This window comes from Puma concolor, chromosome C1 (assembly GCF_028749965.1).
Source record: "Puma concolor isolate L17-30 chromosome C1, mPumCon1.1.hap2, whole genome shotgun sequence".
NCBI lineage: Eukaryota > Metazoa > Chordata > Mammalia > Carnivora > Felidae > Puma > Puma concolor.
The window spans coordinates 176,283,209-176,301,930 of record NC_141674.1 but is presented as its reverse complement, the minus strand read 5'-3'; the positions used below and the strand labels follow the sequence as shown (position 1 = coordinate 176,301,930).

The 18,722-nt window shown below is 35.5% G+C and overlaps 1 protein-coding gene across 1 annotated transcript in view; it reads right to left on the bottom strand.

Annotated features, from left to right (window-relative positions):
* GULP1 (GULP PTB domain containing engulfment adaptor 1) overlaps positions 1 to 18,722 on the bottom strand; it is a 773,858-nt gene that overhangs the window by 600,210 nt on the left and 154,926 nt on the right. The window contains exon 3 of the mRNA XM_086719114.1: positions 282 to 451. The gene's annotated coding sequence lies outside the window, so the exon portion shown is untranslated. The remainder of the gene's footprint in view (positions 1 to 281; positions 452 to 18,722) is intronic.

Sequence of the window (18,722 nt, the reverse complement as noted above, 5' to 3'; positions counted from 1 at the left end):
TCAGAGACAATATTCTGCAGGAGAAGGAGTGTCATCCCTCATATAGCAGTGATCTGAGAATCAAAGCAACTATGCAGCTTAATCTACATTAATATGACTTCTGCATTCCTCTATGTTCATCAATTTAACTTTACAATTCCAGAAAACATTTGCCCAGGAAGATACATATAGAGAATTACTTTATGTTATTTATTCAAGTAATTTCCTAGAAGATCCATCAAACCTTCAATAGAAAAGCATCAAACAACAATTTATACTCCAAGATTCTTTAGATTCCTTACCTCAATATCTTCACTGCTACGTCCACTGATGTTGAACTATTAAGGTTGACCTTTGATCAACACTGGTTTGAACAATGTGGGTCCATTTGTATGCAGATTTTTTAATAAATACATTGGAAAACTTTATGGAGACTTGCCATATGAAAAAACTTGCAGACAAATCATGTATCCTAGAAATATTGAAAAAAATTAAGAAAAAATTAGGAATGTCATGAATCCATAAAATATATGTAGATGCTAGTCTATTTTGTCATTTACTACTATAAAATATATACAAATCTGTTATAAAAATTTTTAATTCATTGAAACTTACACACACAAACACAGAGGGTACATGGTGCCATTTTCAGTTGAGACAAATGTAAACAAATGTAAAAATGTAGTATTGAGTCATAACTGCATACAATTAACTATAGTACACACTGCACTACCATAATAATTTTGTAGCCATCTCCCATTGCTATTGTAGTGAGCTCAAATGTTGTTAAGTATCCACTTAAAATGTCCTGTGACACTAACCATCTCACATTTCCCTAGTAAATTGCATATTGCAGTAAAAAGTGATCCTTCACCCTTTTTGCATATTTTTTCATCATTTTAGTGCAACACTGTAAAACCTGAATAACACTATGGGATCCATATGAAGTGCCACTAGTGATACTAGAAGTACTCCCAAGAAGCAAAGAAAGTCATGACATTACAAGAAAAAGGTGAATTGATTGATATATACTGTAGTTGCCGACCATTTCAAGATAAATGAATCTAGCATAAGGACCGCTGCAAAAAAAGAAAAGAAAATTCATGAAGCCATCACCGCAGCTATGCCAGCAGGCAAAAAATCCTTGCACTTTTTGTGAAATACAAGCTTTTGAAAATGCAGCTTTTATGTGGGTGCAGGACTGCTATAAGAAAGGCATACCTATAGACTTTAATATGATCCAAAGAAAAGCAAAGTCACTACATGACAACTTGAAGCAAAAGGAAGGTGAAAGATCTAAAGCTGAAGAATTTTATGCCAGCAAAGGATAGTTTGATAAATTTAGAAAGAGGTTTGGCTTTAAAAATGTCCACATAACAGGAGAAGCACATTCTGCCAAGAGGCAGCAGACAAGTTCCCAGATGCTATTATGAAAACCATGGAGGAGAAAGAATATCTGTCTGAACAGGTTTTTAATACAGACAAAGTGCACTATTCTGGGAAAAAAATGCCACAAAGGACATTTACTAGTAAGGAAGAAAAGCAAGTACCAGGATTTAAGACAGGAAGTGATAGGCTAACTCTACTGTTTTGTGCAAATGCAGTTGGGTGTATGATCAGGACTGCCTTTATCTATAAAGCTGCTACTTCCTGAGCTTTGAAGGGAGAAGAGAAACATCAGTCTTTTTGTTGTACAACAAGAAGGCCTGGACAAGAACTCTTATTCTGCATTGATTCTATTGATGCTTTGTCCCTGAAGTCAAGAAGTGCCCTGCCAGTAAGGGGCTGTCTTTTAAAGTTCTTTTGATATTGGACAATGCCCCTGGCCACCCAGAACCCCATGAGTTCAATACTGAAGGCAACAGAGTGGTCTACTTGCCCCCAAACATAATGTGTCTAATTCAGTCTCTAGGTTAGGGGGTCATAGGGATCTTTAAGGCTCATTATATATGGTGCTCTACAGAAAGGATTGTCAATGGTATGGAAGAAAACCCCAACAGAGAGAACATGATAAGAGTCTGGAAGGATTACACCACTGAAGATGTCATCATTATAATAGAAAGAAGCCACAAAAGCCATCAAGTTTGAAATAATAAACTCTTACTGGAGAAAACCACGTCCAGATGTTATGCGTGACCTCACAGGATTTACGACAGAGCCAATCAAAGAAATCACAAAAGAGACTGTGGATAGGGCATTAAAAGGAGGGGGGCGGTGAAGGGTTTCAAGATATGGGTCTTGGATAAATTCAAGAGCTAATTAACAGATGGCTTGATGGAGATGAGTGCTTCCACACCAGTGCCATAAAACAAATTGACATTAGATAATCTGGCAGAAGGTTCCAACTATTCAAAATTGTGTTTGACTTCTATGACATGGATCCTTCTATGATATGGGCACTGAAACTAAAGCAGATGGTGGAAGAAGAATTAGCAACATATAGAAACATTTTTTAAAGAAAAGAAAAAGCAAAAATTTCAAAGAGAAATTACAGTCTATTTCTGTAAAGTTACACCAAGTATGCCTACCTCTCTTGCCTCCCCTTCCATCTCCATCTTTTCTGCCTCTGCTAGCCCTGGGAGACCAGCCCTTCCTCTTCCTCTTCCTCCTCAGCCTACTCAATGTGAAAATGATGAGCATGAAGACCTTTACAATGATCCACTTCCACTTAATGAATAGTGAATAATTATGCAGTTCATAAACTTTGCTGTATATGTATGTGTCTTTGTAGGAAACTCTAATAACTGTGAGCAAGAACTGCATAAAACCTTTTTATGTCATCATCACCGCTTAAGTTATCATCGTTTAGAACACCTGTGCAGTAAGTGAACAGCGTATCCCTAAATAGGCATAGTGTGAATGATATTTAATATAAAATTAATAATGTGTTCATTTTCTTATGATTTTATAACTTTGCTTTCAAAGAAATACACTACTATACTGTATGCCTCTCTCTCTAATAAATGGAGAAACTGCATATCAGCTTATTATCACAGAGTAGCAATGTATCTAATACTGCATTATGAATATGACTGTAATACTATATTCTATAAAAATGTTATAGCAACTTCTTCATTAGTGTATACATTGGGCTACTATGAAGCAATCATATTGATTACACTATACCATAAAGCAACTGTATTTATGTTTCTTCATTATCAGTGTATGAGATGTACACTCATAAATGTTAATGAACTTTTTTTTTACATTACCTTTTCATTTTTGATGTCTAGTGTTAGTGATAACATCTACAGTGTTTTGATTCATGAAAGATAATACTGCTGTTAGTACTGACTGATAATCCATTGTGTAAACAGATGACATAAACTTATCATATCCATAAATACAGTACTGTAAATGTATTTTCCTTATGGTTTTCTTACATGCTTTCTTCCAACTTATTTTATTGTAAAAATATAGTATATAATACACAAAATCAAAAATATATGTTAATCAACTATTTATGTTATTGGTGAGGCTTCTGGTCAACAGTAGCCATGTTTTTGGGGAATTATAAGTTACACATGGATTCTCCTTTTTATTATTATTACTTTTAAATTTTTATTTATTTTAGAGAGAGAGAGCATGCGAACAGGGGAGAGGAAAAGAGGGAGAGAGAGAGAGAATTTTAAGCAGGCCCCACACATGTTACAGAGCCGCCTGATGCAGGGCTTGATCCCATGACCTGGGATCATGACCTGAGCCAAAATCAAGTGTCAGATGCTCAACCAACTTAGTCACCCAGGCCTCCATCCATGAATTTTCAACTGTGAGAGGGTAGGCGCCCTAATGTTCACATTACTCCATTACTCCATGTATATCATGACCTTTACTCAGTCTTAACCAAGTCTCCACATTGAAAGACCTGCCTTAGAAGACACCTCAAAATCTCAATATCAAATATTTGTATTCTTTTCTCTGAAATGATATTAAGATTATGTTAAGATAGTATTCTCCTTTACCAAAATAAGAAAAATCTCAGCTTTATCTCTTCAATAGGCTGTTTTGTTGATATTTGGGGAGCTGGCATTCAGATCTTTGTACAGAAGCTCTGAATATGCTTCATAACTAAATTGAGGAATACACTATATAGAAAGCTATTACATTTTTGTGAAAATGTTTTCCCTATTCTATGATGAAGCACGGGTCAGGCACAAAATGTACACCTAAGTGAATCTCAGATCTCCAGTGTTTGATAGATGCAGGCTCTTCCTCTGCCAGCTTCCTTGGCAAACTCTGCTCCAGGAGCTGCTACTGAGATAAAAACCTTTGGTTATATTTACGGGGGCATATCTAAAGCAACTTGAACATATGTATGAAATAAAAATAAACATAAATAACAGATGTCAGATACAACTTTTCTAGAAATAGTGTTAGAAAACATGTATTTGTCACCTGCCTAATAGCTTTGCTGTTTGTAGATGTGTGATTTTCTTTAGAGATTTACAGGGGCAATTTCTATTTATCAATTTTAATAAGAATAGATGACAAAGACTGTTATGAGTTTCGTACATTAGCCATTGAAAATTCCAGAGGCAGATCATTCTCTTCATATGATCTAAGGTCACTTCTGCAAGGTGGTTCATTTATGCATTGCTGTACCTGGACTTGTAACTCTGAGAAAGTCCTAAGAGATATGTGACATTCTTTTCTATCGGCAGATTTCTCTCACTGGTGAGGAATAAAGAACTAATTGGCAAACAGTTCTGATAAATTACTCACCTCGACATCATTTTTTAACATAGGAAGGGCAATATTTTACTAAAGTTGAAGAAAGCATTTTTTTCATTGCTAATGTAAGGAAAAGAACGCCTCAGTGATCATAACTGTCAAAATAATTCATGTAAATCCATTGACCTAGTAGTTCACAAAAAGAAAAGAATACAACATATTATATATAATGAGTCAGGTAATCTAACATAAAAATAACATAGAGCAAATAATATACAATGGGGAAAAGATAGTCTCTTCAATAAATGGTGCTGGGAAAACACAGCCACATGAAGGAAGGAAGGAAGGAAGGAAGGAAGGAAGGAAGGAAGGAAGGAAGGAAGGAAGGAGAAAGAAAGAAAGAAAGAAAGAAAGAAAGAAAGAAAGAAAGAAAGAAAGAAAAACTGAACCACTTTCTAACACCTTACACAAAAAAAACCAAACTCAAAATGGATTAAAGACCTAAATATATGACCTGAAACCATAAAAATCCTAGAAGAGAATATGGGCAGTAATTTCCCTGACATCAGCCATGCCAATATTTTTCTATGTATGTGTCCTCAGGCAAGGGAAACAAAATCAAATTAAACTACTTGCACTGCACTAAAATAAGAAGCTTTTGAATAGCACAGGAAACCATGAACAACATGACAAGGCAACCTACTGAATGGGAGAAGATATTGGAAATTGATATAAGGGTTAATATTCAAAAAATATAAAGAACTTATACAACTCACCACTAGAAAAATTAACAATCAAATTAAAAAATAGGCAGAGGACCTGAACAGACATTTTCTTCAAAGAAGATACTGATGTCCAACAGACATATGAAAAGGTGCTCAACATCATCAATCATCAAGGAAATGCAAACTGAAGCCACAATGAGACATCACCTTACACCTGTTAGAATGGCTGAAGTCAAAAAGATAAGAAATAGCAAGTTTCAGTGAGGATGTGGAGAAAAAAGGACCCTTTTGCACTGTTGGTGGGAATGTAGACTGGTACAGCCACTATGGAAAATAGTCTGGAAGTTCCTCGAAACATTAAAGATGGAAATACTACATGATCCAGTATTTTCACTAGTGAATATTTACCCAAAGTAAATGAAAACACTAATTCAGAAAGATATATGTACCCCTATGTTTACTGCAGCACTATTTACAACAGGAAATGTATAGAATCAACCTACGTGTCTACTGACGGATGAATGGATTAGGAAAATGTTGTACACACACACAAACACACACACACACACGGGAATATTATGCAGCCATAAAAAAGGATGAGTTCGTGCCATCTGCAACAACATGGATAGACCTAAAGGATATTAAGCTAAGTGGAATAAGTCATACTGAGAAAGCCAAATACCATATGATATCACTTATATGTGAAATCTAAAAAACAAAAAAAAAAAACAAACAAAAAACCAAATGGATAAACAAGCAAGTGAAAAGCAAAATCAGACATATAAATACAGGGAACAAACTGATGGTTGCCAGAGTGAAGGGGGTTAGGGATGGACAAAATAAGGGAAGGGGGGAGCAGGAGATACAGGATTTCAGTTATGGAATAAGTTAGTCATGCAGTAACGGGCACAGCAGAGGGAATGTAGTGAATGATACTGTAATAATCAGTGCATAGTCACAGATGGTAGCTACAATTAATTGTGGTGAGCAAAGCATGATAGAGAAGTTGAATCTCTATGTTATACACCTGAAACCAATGCAACATTGTATGTCAACTAAACTATGCTTTCCACTTTTTATGGTGGAAAAAACATAAAGAAAAGAAAAAAAATAAAGAGCAAATGTGTTGTAGTTTTTCCTCCTGATAGTATACCAATTACATTAAATTTAAAAATAAGTAAAAAGTGAAAGAAATACCTAGATAGAGGTGTTATGCTTTTTATGATAGGTTGATATATTCATCAGTTAATAGCCTAGAACAGTTGTTCTCAAAGCATGGTCCCTGGATCAACAGCTTCAAACCAAACCGGAGAACTTATTTGAAAAACAAATTCTCTAGCTCCACCCCAAACCTACAGAAATTCTGGGAATGGCACATAGCTAAGAAATTTCACAAGCTCTCTAATATGATTCTGATATACACTAGCCTAAGAAAGAATATAAGTTTATGTTGTACAAACACTGATCAATCAATAACTATTTGGTAACTATTATTTGCCCAGAAAAGTAAAAAGAAAAAAAATAGAAGGCATGTATCTGGAAATGAGAGCGATATTTTAAAATATAAACCTAAGTATTGCTACACTGAGCGCCTTAGTTCTCTCATCTTGAACATATGTAGAAATTAAGAATTTGTTTCTTCCCTTTTTAAGAATCTGTAATCACTGACTGAAAAAAGTCTAAATAAAATGTTATTCTCAGCATAATTAACAGAAGAAAAATCTGTATCTTAACATGAAATGATGAATCTTTTGGGGGAGAGATTAAGTCAAGGTCTGATTTGAAAAGGTAAAATTTGAATACATCTAGAGAAGGGCAGCACATTCTAGGTGGGAAAAATGCTTTAAGTGAACCCATGGTAGAAGCCAGAATTAGAAATCCAGTGTTCTGGCAGAAAGCCTCGACATGGTGGGAATTGGGGTGAGGGAGATCTTCAGGTCCGCATGGCAGCCTGAGAAGTGGGCATTTGCTGTAGAAGTGCAAAGGGTTTTCATGCATAGGATTGTCATGGGATAGTGGTACTTTTCCAACTTCAGCTCTAACGGTTATGATTGGTTGATGCAAGAAACATGGTAAGAGTTTGTTGAACTAACCATACAGAAGATAATAATGTCCAAAATGTAGTTATTTTGATGAGGACTGAGAAGTGGGAAAGCAAAAAGAGAAGTGAAAGGGTCTACGTCATTTCCATTATAAGCCTTCAGGAAAGAGAAGACAAAGTGGTGGTGCCAACAATCCCCTGGGCCCCTGTTGAGTTGTTTGATTTGTTTGCTAAAATCTGGAAGTCAAACTTAAGTGATTTGAAACATAAGTTGGAAAATCTAGCATATAAACCATATGATATCATTGTTTGAATATTTTTTACACTCCAGTGACTTGTAAAGTATAATATATACACGGGCATTATCATATCGAATATGTCCTTTCATAATCATAATAATAGTTAAATGTGCTGATGCTGAAGTCAGATTATATAAATTAAACTCTCAGTTTAGTCACTAGCCAGTTTATATGATCTTGGACAGATTACTTCATCTTTCTTAGCCTCATTCTGTTTCTAAACTTTTTAACATAATAATAATGCTTACATCATTGGTCTAGAGTCAGGATTAAATAAGGAAATCAATATAAAATTCGGCAAAGGGCTTGGCACATAGTAAATATTCAGTAAATGTAGTTGGGTATTACTGAATAAAAAACAAATCAATAGATAATTAATAGATTCTTATTAAATTAATGAAAAAAACCCAAATCTTCTTGTGTAAAATACTGTATAAAATATTATTGATAGCTATATTTCATCTAGAAACCTTAAAAAATATATTTTGAATGTGTAATGTTCCATAGATATGTGGACATTTATGAGATCCATTTGGCAAAAATGATCTTCAGTTAATAAATTTTAGAAAACACTCTCTAATGTCTTTTAGTTATAACTCCTATTTTTTTTGCTTCTTACACTGCTTTTACTTTTTCTGAAAATATGTCCTAAGTCATCATATATTTTTAGATAATTGCTTACATCATGTAAAATATTAAGTCTGACCTATCTGAATGTTCATCCTAACACTGTTTTATTATTTAGAATCAATAAATAACTGTTCACTGATACAGATTTAAAAATGTTTCAAGAACATTTCTGACATTTTAATACTTTATTCTTAAATAATAACTATCCTGTTCATTAATTTCCATTGTAACCTCAACAAATAGATTAATTCCTGATTTTATTTCTATCAATACACTTTTTTAAAATAAAGAGGGTACAGAAGGTAGCTGCTATTGACTTTCTCAATAAAGGTGATACCATTTTATTAATTCTAATTTCTCCCAGGAAGAGACTGTTTCCTGTGCCTTCCCAGTACACTGTCAGCTGGTGGTTTTTCTGGTTTTATTTAATACATCTGTTTTATTTTATTTTTTTTTTACTGTTTGTTTATTTTTGAGAGAGAGACAGAGAAAGAGAGGGGGAGACACAGAATCTGAAACAGGCTCCAGGCTCCGAGCTGTCAGCACAGAGCCCGACGCGGGGCTCAAACTCACGGACCATGAGATCATGACTTCAGCCGAAGTCGGACGCTCAACTGACTGAGCCACCCAAGATCCCCTTTAATACATATGTTTTAACATACTCACTTTTCTGGGCCTCTGCCAGCTGTCTCAATTCTGTTTAAGCAATACTGACATCTATGCCTCATTTACTTGGTGCTTCTATGCTTCAAAGAAAAATTTCTTGAAACACACTAAGCCTATCTCCAGTATTCTTAATGCATTACTAAATTCAAAATGATGTCCCTATATGAACAAACACATTTCCTATCAGCCGTTATTTCACCTTCCCTGGTCTAGCACCCTCTGAATCCATTCCCTAGCATGTTCTTCAGATTCCTGCTGGTACATATGAACCAGGACGTTAGGTCCTTTGGCACAGAAACTTCTTTCCATAGCAAGAACTATACTTTTCCACCTGAGTTCTGGTGACACTGGACACTATTTATTGATCTAGAGAGCAGTGAGTAAAAATAGAGACACATCAAAAGAGGCAAAGAATAATTTTTCAAGACATTAACTTCAGTCAGGCCTTTTAATAATCTATGAGTGGCATGGGGATATCCTTCTCTAGCAAGGAAGATGGCATCTTCCCATCCTGCTTAGAGTGTCCAGAAACATCTAGGAGTATAAAGATCTCTGACATCTCTACCCAAATATCCTAGCCTCAGCGTCTCACTCCTTCCTTATGAGGGCTCAAGCTTCAACATGAGAGATGTGTTATGGCTGTAAATCAAGCATCTTTTGTGGTGAGCACCTCTTACAAGTAAGACCCTAGTTTTCAACACTCTCTTACCTCTAGCTACAGAAGATAAAGGGTTTTCTCAAGTACTGCCAAGGACACTTTCTGCATTTTACTCTGTACTCTAAATTATTTTATCTGCTAATCTATATATGTTACTTTCTTGGGACACCTGTAATATTAATAATCACCAACAACACAATCTGTATAATAAGTGTTACACTCATTCTTTTAAGCACTAGGGCTATTACATAAACCACTGCTAACATTCCATCTGTGTTCTCTGCTAATCCATACTAACAACTGCATTGTACAGGATGCTGTGGATTATTATCATCCCTGTTACCATCAGTGAGGAGATCCTTGTTGACATCTAGATAGCAAGTGATCCATCTCCAGAATCTCATCCTTCACCACCTGTTTTAGGAGTTCCCTAGAGGCATATACTCTAAGAAAAAATATTTGATCGAAAATTAACTGCAGGAAGGATTATTAGAGGAGTGGGAAGTAAAACAGGGAAGGAAATAAAATAATAAAAGGTGCTTTAATTAGGTTGCTACTGAAAGTAACTAGGATTCAATATTGAGAGAAAACCCTGCTCTATGCTGGCTATCTGATCCAAGATTGAAAAAGCTAAGACATTTATCTTTCAATTCACTTTGGTCAATGAATGAGTAAAGATCACTAAAGGCCTAATTTAGGTCATTTTCAGCCTGTAACGTGTATGGGTCTAGAGAAAGCTCTCAGGCAGAAAGAAGGAAATCACTGACAAACCATGAGTGCCAAATGCATATGAGTGGGGCTCCAACAGTATCTACTATAATAGTTGCATCAGGTCTGGGCAATTTGTAGTCTAGAGGTCAGCCATCTGGTTTGATTCTTCCCAAAGTAGCAGAAGCTTCTTAAGAATCCCATTTAAAAAAATACTCTTTCGTGTGATTAGAGGGGAAAAAATGTTCATGGCAATCCAGATCACCTTCAAAGAAGTAGAGTTCTCAAAGTGGATGGTACTGGCTCCATGGGGCATTTTGAGAATTTATGGTGTCTTTTCAGGTAACGCAAATGATATAAGGAACAACCCTGTCATTTAGCGATGTGGTACCAGGATGTTAGTTTCAATGCTCAAAATATTCCCACAAAATTATTATCTCAGTTTCTACAGGACTTTCAAATGTCAACATGCTCCCATTCATGTGGATGAAATATGTTCATAGTAGTCAGAGAACATAATTCTGTAACTCAATTTTAGATGTAAACAAAAAGTGTTTTGAACATTTTTCAATTGTCCAGAAATACAATTCCTCTAGACATTGAGAGGAGTTTGTTATTTATTGTATCAAAAACTACTAAATATCATTGTTTTGGAAAATTAAATCAATGCTGCTCTGCATGATTAGAATCAATATAACAATGAACCTGTGTCAGTCTGTACTTTAAAATTTTAAATTCACAATTGCTTTTGTTTATATTTATTTATTGTTTATTTTAAATGTTAAGAATTTTAAAAAGCCAACACTCTTCAGTTGAATATTGTCTTGTTTTTCTCAAATCCAAATATATTTATTTTAAGTGTAAGACATTTTACTAATGTAATAGGTCATCTCATGAGCTACTACCTAAGATTTGTATTCTGAAACACATATCCTTTTATTATAAATTGCATTAAGATTGGGACACATGTAAATATTTTGTTTTCAATTTTATCTTATATATTTATAAAAATAGTTTTTAGTGCTCCCTCTACAATCCAGAGTGATATTAGTCTCTTGGGGTTAAAAAGTATTGCTCTATATGACAGTATTTGTGATACTTAAAAAAAATTCCCAGGACCAGTTTCCACCTCCTGCAGATTATGATTTATAAGTTCTGGGCTGTGGCCTGGGGGATTGTGATTGAAATAATTGATTAGGTAGCCTCAATTATAGTATGATATACAAAATTATTACCAACAACTTAGGCAAATGGAAAATTCAAAGTTATTTTTTTTACTCCCTAAAATTAGTTTGTATATAAAATCAGAACCCTCGTATTTTCAATGAATAAGAGAAACAAAAACTTCATTGCAATTAATTAAAAAATTCACAAATGTTTATAATATATGCTTCCTGAGGAAAGAAGAATACCTTACATGTTGTTAAAGTTATATCACCAGGCAAAATAGCTTAATGAACTAAATTGGTCACTTTCAAACTAGTACAGAATGATTTTATTATCACAATACTCTCATCATTTAATGTAGGAGAAGGAAATTCATTTTAAAAATTAAACTATACCTTAGCTAAAAAAAAGAAAGAAAGTATTGGTTTCTCTCATTAGTGTGTTTTACTAAAAGAACAACATGAAATGGTTCAAAAGTTCAGCCTGCATAAACATTTAAGATGTTTGATTCTTGGTTGACTCTTAGCCAAACCACCCAAACCTTTCAAGTCTGAGAGAGTCGACTGGAATTCTTTTAAGAACAGTCTGTCTTAGGATATTCTTGGCGGTTTTTTAACCTCAATTCTGTAAGCCAGTAAAAAAAAATAAGTACAAGTATAAGCACAGTTTTCCTTTAAATTCATAATTCTGATATGCTTTTTTCTTACCAAGTTAAAAAAAAACAAAAAGCGAATTTTAGGTTGAAAGCATAGGAGTGCCTGGCTGGTTCAGTCGGTAGAGCATGCCACTCTTGATTTCGAGGTTATAAATTCAAACTTCAAGTTGAACATAGAAATTACTTAAAAAATAAAAAGTAAAAAATAAAATCACAGACACACATGCAAAAATCAAAATACTTTGGCTTTATGTACTCTAAAACTAAGTTTCATTTCTCCTTTTTCGCTTGTGATTTTCCAGCCTCCACCAGCATTTCTAGTGCCCTACTTTCCTACCACTTGCACCTGAGAAAGGGAAAAGAAGGGTCAGAACATTTCACTTTAATATTTTTTTCTAAATATCTCTAAGTGTGATGTTCTAATCAGACGTATACCTCTGCTTCTAATTCTGTAATAAGCTTCGGTCATACTTCCAATTTTCTTTTTTTTTTTCTTTAATTTTTTTTTTTTCAACGTTTATTTATTTTTGGGACAGAGAGAGACAGAGCATGAACGGGGGAGGGGCAGAGAGAGAGGGAGACACAGAATCGGAAACAGGCTCCAGGCTCCGAGCCATCAGCCCAGAGCCCGACGCGGGGCTCGAACTCACGGACCGCGAGATCGTGACCTGGCCGAAGTCGGACGCTCAACCGACTGCGCCACCCAGGCGCCCCTCCAATTTTCTAAAATATTAATGAAAATATAATAATGCCACTACTACTAATTGTTAGTATTGATAAATTCTTGCTAGTGCCAGAAGCTAAGCGCTTCACGTATTAAAAATAAATAAATTTTAACGTCAACCTTTAGCGTTAGGTATTTCTATTCACTATTATAGAGGAAATACACACACACACACACACACACACACACACACACACACAAATCTGTTTGGGGAACCTCATCCAAGATCACTTTACACTCTATTTTGAATAATTTGCATGACCCCGAAGTATCACACTTTTTTGGTCTCACCCATGGGCACTGCAAAATATACTCCCTGTGCCTGAAATGCCTTTCCTCGAACCCTCGGCTTCAATTCAGGTATCATTTTATTGATTCCATAGCCATATCCAGTTTCATTTAGGTGCTTGTTCTTTGTTATCCAAGATCACTTGGAAGTTTTCTGAATTTCTTTAAGTTTTCTGTATTGAATTTTCTTCTAATAGTCTGTGAACTCATTTGTGGCAAAGATTTCAACTTTTATCTCTGCATTCCTAGGCACCAGAATAGGGCTGTCCAATAAAACTTTATATGATAATAGAAATGTTCCACTTCTGTGCTTGCCAGTACAGTAGCCCCTAGATACATGTACTTACTGAGGCACTTTAAATGTGGCTAGTGTGGCTACAGGACTGAATTTTTAATTATTTTTATTGACTGATTGATATAAATTTAAATAGCTATATAGGGCTACTGTAATTGTGCAATGTAGCTCTAGAGCACAGCCGACACTGTGCTCTGTGCAGGTACACAAAGAGTGTTACACAAATGAGTGAATGAGTGAGGGGATAAACTAACAAACTGAAATGACTGTAAGCTATCTGAGTAAAGAATGGAGACAGGGAAAACTAGAGGGAGGGAGATGTGTCACAATGTTTCTTCAGGCTTTCTACCCATCTGCACCGCCTCCACTTACTCATAAACATCAGTCTTAAGGTGGAAGTAATGATGAAAACAAACATGAAGTTAAACTAACAATGCGCTCAGAAGCACCAATCCAAGATTATGACTCTAAGGGTGATTTCAGGTCAGGAACAAAGAACAAGTATGCCTCTCTACATTTGCCAGCATCAGTGTTCAGTCTTGCCTGTTTGTATAAATAAATTGCATTAGAACTGCAGATCATAATTTCAAAATTTCTTTTCCATAGTAAAAAGACTTTCAATACATTTGGTATATGTACAGTATGATTCATTCACTCCTGTGAGAAAGTAACTTCTCTTGCATAATCTACAATAAAATGTTTTAAATACTCAAGCTTTTGGGGCGCCTGGGTGGCGCAGTCGGTTAAGCGTCCGACTTCAGCCAGGTCACGATCTCGCGGTCCGTGAGTTCGAGCCCCGCGTCGGGCTCTGGGCTGATGGCTCAGAGCCTGGAGCCTGTTTCCGATTCTGTGTCTCCTTCTCTCTCTGCCCCTCCCCCGTTCATGCTCTGTCTCTCTCTGTCTCAAAAATAAATAAACGTTGAAAAAAAAATTAAAAAAAAATACTCAAGCTTTTAAGGAAGTTAAGTATTTTTTGGCATTTTTACTAACAAAATTATTATAAATATTATCAGTACTACTTTTCATCTTCAGTATCTGGTTACATGTTCACAAAAGAAATAATACATATTGAAAATAAACCTTCAAGATGATTTAAAAGACATACTCTGCTTCTTAATTATTTTTTTTTGCTTGCCAATAATTAATTCTTTGCTTAGTCACTTAGAATACCTTAATTGGAAGAATAAAAGGCTTATATTTAGAAAAAGTAGGGAAGATAAAAAGTTAAACACAGGAATTCTGGTTACACAAATGAAAACCAACATAATTATGACTCTTGTTTGGAGTTTATCATCACCCCATAGGACTGTGTAGATCAATCTCTCATGTCCATTCAGTTCATAGTACTTATTTAGTCTATGTTGCATCTTTACTCATATTTCAAGGTATGTTTGCTACAAATCATAAATCTCAAGTCAATTTCAACGCATCAGGTGTAAGGCATGAAAAATAAGCCTTTAAATTTTTACTTCAAACCATAACATTTACTTCAAACCATTAACATAATGCATTCATTTCTTAGCAAATGAATGATTCTATCCACTTATGGTAGAGCATATCAATAACTAAACTGTCAGCAGCTTATGTACAAAGAACATTAGATCATTCATTTTGATGATTCCTGTTCAGTGAAACATGGGTGTGATGACACATGATAGGTTCTTCCGCACTGAATGATCCTTGTTCGAGGAGGAACATTTCACCTGATCTTCTGGAAGTCTATGGGGAGACAGCTGTTAGTTACCAACCTCTTCAAGGATTGCCTCAGAGGCAGAGCTCTGCTTGGCCCAAGGCTGCATCCCTTTAAGGATGGCTCACATCAAGTGACTGATATCAACAGCAACAAAAAGGCCCAAACCAGAGCAACTCTCATGGGCCATTTTATCTTCAGAGCTCCGCCAAGGAGTCTGCCAAGGCTGTCATCTACTTCCCATTTCTTTTCGTTTCTTTTTTCTTTTTTCTTTTTCTTTTCTTTTCTTTTCTTTTTCTTTTCTTTTCTTTTCTTTTCTTTTCTTTTCTTTTCTTTTCTTTTCTTTTCTTTTTTCTTTTCTTTTCTTTGATCTTTTCTTTCTTTCCTTCCTTCCTTCCTTCCTTCTTTTGATGTTTATTTATTTTGAGAGAGAAAGGGAGAGGGAGAGAGAGAGAGAATGTGTGCACATGTGGGGGAGGGGCAGAGAGTGAGGTGGAGAGAGAGAACCTCCAGCAGGCTCCATGCTGTCAGTGCATAGTCTGACATGGGGCTCAATCCCACTAACCATGAGATCATGACCTGAGCCAGTATCAAGAATTGGCCACTTAATCTACTGAGCCACCCAAGCACCTTTCCTTCTATTTCAACTGAAGTTTCTCCCGCTACCTTATCTAGGTTCCTTTGCCTTCCTGTCACAGGTGTTTATCCCACAGGTCTTCCCAAATGATCATATTTGTCCTCTAAACACTGTCTCAGAGTCTTCTCTACAGGAATTCCCGACCTGCAACAATGTCAGACACATTTCCTGTACCTTAGGAAAAAATAGTGTCCAGTATGAAATAAACCCCTATCAAGAATCCCATCTTACTTCCAGAGCAGGAATAACGAGGGAGAGACAGAGAGACAGAAAGACAGAGAGAGAAGGAAGGAAGGAAGGAAGGAAGGAAGGAAGGAAGGAAGGAAGGAAGGAAGGAAGGAGGAAGATAATCATTTAAGCTAAAGTAGAGTCATTGGGTTTTGTTTTTTTTTTTTCATCCTAGGCTGATAAAAGCAAACATGTTCAAGGCTGCTACATCTTCTACTTGTGATCTGTATTTCATCCTGTTCAGCCTTCTCAAGGAACTTAATTCCTGAGTTTATCTTTTCTGCTCTATCTTAAGTGTCTTTCTTCCCTTCTTTCTTTCTCGTTCTCTCCATCTTTCCTTCTTGCACAGAAAACTTTAATTTCTCAAGATACTACCTTGCATGAGACAATCTCACTCTTTCAATTATCATAAATCAATATATTTTAGCCTGCATCTCTCCTGAATCGGTCTTACTTATCTAAAATTTAAGTTGGCAAATACATCTCACATACTCCTCAAATTCAACATATCCCAAAATGAATGTGTTTCTTACTTTGGAGAGAAATGTCATAATTTACCTATTTGCTTAATTTAGGAACCTACGGCCCATTCTTGTAATCTATTTATTCTTTACTTGAAATTTCAATCTATCACTTATAACATGTCAGTCTTACCTTTTAAACATCACCAATAGTCTTTTTAGCTGTCATTCCCTGGATCATGTCCCTGGATTATTACAAGAATACATCATCTAGTCTTCCTTCAATCTATTTAATGCAGTTAAAAATTACCACTTTCCTCTCGTACCCCAACAATTTCAATGATTTCCCTGTCAGGATTTAGCCTAAGATCTTTAACTTGGTTCCTGATCTTCCACAGAAGTTGGCTCTGTTTCTCTTACAGTCACTGTATTATCCAGCCCCTCTCTACAATTTGCATTTTGTTGAATGCACTATGCTATCTTTTATCTCTCTTTATCTCTTTTGAACATGCTGTGTCTGCTGCTTCTCTTGGTAACCATCTACCTATACTTTAGGTCATAGCCTGGATGTTCCTTTTTCCAAGAAATCTTCCTTGCTCGTGGGTAAGCTATGGATAAATGTTTTACATAGATGCTCCCATGATAAGTTACATTAGCTCCACCACAGCAATCATGTTATTGACTTGAGGAGTTTCTTCATGAATCTCTAAGCTCTGTAAGAGCATGAACCATGTCTACCCTATTCACAACCATAGTCTTGGCGGTGGATACATGGTAAACACAGAGAAATTATTTATTAGATAACCAAATAAATAAGAACAGAAAGAAAGAAGAGAGACTGGAGACTGCTCAAATAAAAAAGACATGAAGATATGTAACAAATCTGTGACCTCCCTCCCAAAATAAAAGGTAAAATGATGTGATTATATGAGAAATAAACTAGGAGGAGTAAGGTTATGAAAAATGCATATTTCCTTTAGGGTATTAATTAAAGTCTGTAATCTTTGGCAAACATTTGGAAGTGTTTGTGCTATTTTAAGATCAATAAGCATTCAAATATCATCAAAACTTGGAGCCGCAGATTTACAAGTGGTTAGCTTATGAAGAGATATTGGTTTCCTTCATCTTAAACATAAACTGTAGTTCAAAGATAGTAACAAGGTTTATTTTGAAGAAAAACAAGAAGCGCTTCATTAAGAGCAGTTACATAATATTTTCATCTACCCAGATAGATGTTGTCAATTCATCTTTTTTTTTTTTTACCATGTCTCAGCATTATGAAACAGGAATACATAACTAATTTCCACATTTGATTGTTTTCTTGATAGAGAGTTACAGGCACAACATGGGAGCAAATTTGGTGTTGGTGAACTTTCCAATATTTCCTCTTCTTTATTAGCTAAATGTCCTCTCTTTTTTTCAGATTGGTAAAGATTAAAACTATTGGAATATACTGAGCCTAGTAGGATACAAGCAGAGGTTTATGGCAAAGCAAACACACACACACACACACACACACACACACACACCCCAAACAAAACCCCAAAATGCATTTTCCATTATTTCTCTACTTTTATTTCTGAGAATACATATATTATGCAGTAATTCATTCTCTCATTTCTTCACTTCCTCTTCAATGTTCTATCTTTTATATACTTCAAATTATTTTCTTTTGAGCTATAGATGACATTTCATGTGAGGGAGGTATCAGAGGTGTAGTATGAAGTGTAAGAGCCAGTCAGGAATTTTGCTCACTGATTTTATGGATAGTCGAAATAACAAGTCTTAATGATGATGCTTGTGACCAAAGTGGTGGCAACACAGAACTCTCTTTCCCCCCAAATTCACAAACCTCTCTCTTTTATTTCCTGTAGGTCTTTCTCCAAATGCCATCACTTAGATCTTCTCTGACCATTCCATACATACTATTACTCTCTCACTCCCCTTTTGCCACCCCTCATTTAAGATACATACAGTTTCAGTTTTCACCATAACTCTTAGTGTGATCTGAAATGACTACATACGCACTGACTAGTTTGTTGTGTGCCTCCCACAGCTTCAATATAATTGTAAGGGGAAAGACTATGTTGTCCATAGTTGTATACCTGGTGCTCATAACAGCTCCTGGAATGCAGTAGATGATTAGTAGATGTATGTCGATTTAGTGAATAATCATCTTTCTCTGAGGCTGAAAAGATCA